At 40.6% G+C, this 3,653-nt stretch overlaps 1 pseudogene; it reads right to left on the reverse strand.

The window, feature by feature from the left end:
- Positions 1–1,929: 1,929 nt before the first annotated feature.
- Positions 1,930–2,048, reverse strand: LOC120582630 (uncharacterized; annotated as a pseudogene).
- Between the last annotated feature and the right edge of the window lie 1,605 nt (positions 2,049–3,653).

Genomic DNA, 3,653 nt, shown 5'->3' on the forward strand with positions numbered 1-3,653 from the left:
TTTCACGGGAGAGCTGAGTAATTGCAATAGGGACTACCTGACCCACAAAGCCTAAAATACTCTTTATAGCCTAAAATCTGTAAAGTATAAAATACTTTATAGGGTAGTTTGCGGATCCCTGATCTAATTGATGCTTTCGGAAAGTTATTACAGCTGCCATGTGGGGTAGTGTCAGGAGTAGAGATATGAAGTCACTGCAGGACACAGAGGAAGGTGAGGCCTTCCCTTAGCATCAGTCCCTGTTCTTCAGCATCAGAGAGAGGGGGCCGCAGCTTGGCTGGTGGGCTCATCTCTCTGGGTGCACACTGGTCTAAAGACAGAGACAGTGTCTGTGCAGGGAATGCTGCCTGGTGCATTGTGGCCAGCTGAGCAGACTCTGCTTCGCCTGGCGAACTTGGCAAGATGAGTTAATCGCTGCTTGTGGGGCCTCCACCCAAACCATAACTGCCTGTCTTTTGTCTGCGGCACCTCGTCACCAATTTGGAGCTTAGAGACAGCACAGGCCAAGCAGCTGTTTCCCATTACCTGCTTGTCCCATTTCAGCAGCCCATCGTGCCTGCCAAGCATACCCACATCACTCCCAACAGAGAGCAAGAGACACTGTGAGAAAGGGATCTCATTTCCAAATTTTAGGGCAGATTGGTTTTTTTTTTAATTTCTTGAGAAAAACATCAAATAAGTAAAATAGTTGAGTATTGTGTTAAAAAACTAACCCCAAACATCTGGGTTTTTTGTACCCTGGGAGCTTATTTTCATTCTTTTGGTTGTAACTGATAAATTTTCACAGAATAATTGAGTTAGTACATTTTTTTAGAAGGAAAACCACTTGTGTTATGTAAAGAAATCGTGAGGATAAGAGCAGGGACAGGAAGAAGATTAGGATGTCAGAGCAGCTGTCCCCACATAGCTCACTATAGGTGAGAGGTCGAAAGGTACTTCCAATTTATTTCGACAGACGTTAATTGAGCACCTACTCAGTGCCATCCACTGCTGAGTGCTGGGGAATTTGAGTCGATAAAGCAAGGTCCCTGCTGCCTCAGGCCTTGCAATCTGGTAACAAAAACAACAGTGATAATATCACAAGATAACAAAATCAAAGCACTTGTAAAAGCTCTTTCATTCCCATAAAATCCCTCTGTCATAGGCATCATTCTAATTTTATTTATTTATTTATTTTTAATATTTTCACTTGTTTTATTTATTTTTATTTATTTATTTTGTTTTATTTTTTAATTATTATTTTTAACAATTTATTTTTTTATTTTTCCCCCTCTCCCCTCCCCACTCCCCTCTGTTAACCACGAGTCCTTTGTCCATGTCCATGAGTCTCTGTTTGTTTGTCCTGTTCATTTGTTACTTTTAGGTTTATATCCCACATATAAGTGATGTCATGTGATTTTCAACCTTTTCTGTCAGGCTTATTTCACTTAGTATGATTATTTCGAGGTCCATCCATGTTGTTGCAAATGGCGGTATTTTATCTCTTCTTATAGATGAGTAATATTCCATTGTATATATGTACCACAGCTTCTTTAGCCAATCATCTATCGTAGGACATTTCAGTTGCTTCCAGCCCTGGCCACTGTGAATAATGCTGCTATGAACATCGGTGTGCAAATATTTTTTTGGATATGAGTTTTCAAGTCTTTGTGGTAAATACCCAGTAGGGGATTGCTGGATCATATGGTAGATCAATTCTTAGTTTTTTGAGGTACCTCCATACTGTTTTCCACAGTGGCTGTACCAATTTGCAGTCCCACCAGCAGTGTATGAGGGTTCCTATTTCTCCACATCCTCTCCAACATTTGTTATTACTTGTCCTGTTGATTATAGCCATTCTTTTTTTTTTTTAGGTGAGGCAATCCTTGGTTGACCTCACAGATTGCAAGGATCTTGTCAGCTTACAATCTCTTATTTTTTTATTTTTTATGCCTATAGCACCTGGTCTTCCTAGGTGGTCTCTCATCCAAGTACTAACTAGGCCCAACCTTGCTTAGCTTCCGAGATCAGACATGATCGGGCTTGTTCAGGGTAGCATGGCCGTAAAGTGATTATAGCCATTCTAACAGGTGTGAGATGGTATCTCATTGTGGTTGTGATTTTCATTTCCCTAATAGCTAGCGATGTTGAGCGTCTTTTCATATATTTGTTGGCCATTTGTATGTCCTCTAGGGAGAAGTGTCTGTTTGGGTCCTCTGCCCATTTTTTGATTGGATCATTTGCTTTTTTGTTGTTATTGAGTCATATGAGTTGTATATTTTGGATATTATGCCCTTATTGGAGGCGTTGCTTGCAAATATATTTTCCTATTTGAATGGTTGTCTCTTTACCTTGTTGACAGTTTCTTTTGCTGAGCAGAAGCTTTTTAGTTTGATGTAGTCCCATTCATTTATTTTTGCTTTTACTTCCCTTGTCTTTGAGGTCAAATTCATAAAATCCTCTTTAAGTCCAAGGTCCTTGAGTTTAGTTTCTATGTTTTCTTCTATGCATTTTATTGTTTGAGGTCTTATATTCAGGTCCTTAATCCAATTTGAGTTAATTTTGGTGTGTGGTGATAGACAACAGTCTAGTTTCATTCTTTTGCAGGCGGCTTTACAGTTTTCCCAGCACCATTTATTGAAGAGACTTTCCTTTCTCCACTGTATGTTTTTGGCTTCTTTGTCAAAAATTATTTGCCCATATAAATATGGGTTTACTTCAGGACTCTCAATTCTGTTCCACTGGTCTGTGTGTCTGTTTTGCTGCCAATACCAAGCTATTTTGATGACTGTCACTTTATAGTATAATTTGAAGTCAGGTAGAGAGATGCCTCCAGCCTTGTTCTTTTTTCTCAGGATGGCTTTGGCAATTCAGGGTCTTTTGTGTTTCCATACAAATCTGATGATTTTTTGTTCTATTTCTTTAAAAAATGCCAATGGGATTTTGATGGGGATTGCATTAAATTTATTCCAATTTTAAATTGAGTAAATGCCAGAGCTGGAATTTGAAACAATATCCATTTGCCATTAGATTGGTAGAACTAGACCAATTGCTGCAGGTTCCAGGAGGTAGGTTTCAGCTCAGAAACAAAAAGGGCTACATTGGAAGGTGATGAGCTGTGTGTCAAGGGTAGTGTGTAAGTAGAAACTTATGGGGACTTGGCTGGATCCAGAGCCTCAAAGGATATTGTCAGAAATTAGTCTCTCTCCATGTCTTGGCTCCACTTTCTCCTAAGTTGGCTTTTATATTAAGTAGGTCCTTCTCTGTCATGTGGCCAAGGTGCCCCTGACAGCTCCAGGCTAACATTATATCTGCTAGTAGCCTTAACAGAAAGAGGGCATCCTTTCTCAACAGTGCCAGCAAAAGTCACAGGACTGACTCTGATTGGCCTGGCTTGAGTCACATGCTCATCACTGAGTCAATCCCTAAACCATGAATTAACTCACCCAACCACACGGACTGAGTTAACTCACCCAACCACACGGACTCTCATTGAGTTAACTCACCCAACCACACGGACTGAGAGCAGATAAGTTGTCAGTCTAGTGAGGTGAAGCCACCTGACTCAGGCCACACAACTGGGATTTCGACTGATTCCGGAGTCTGCACTCTTACCACTGCCTAGTCCTTGGAAAGTAGGAGGAAATATCGTGAGCAAAGGCCTAGAGGTGGAC

Source organism: Pteropus medius, unplaced genomic scaffold, assembly GCF_902729225.1.
Source record: "Pteropus medius unplaced genomic scaffold, Ma_sr-lr_union100, whole genome shotgun sequence".
NCBI lineage: Eukaryota > Metazoa > Chordata > Mammalia > Chiroptera > Pteropodidae > Pteropus > Pteropus medius.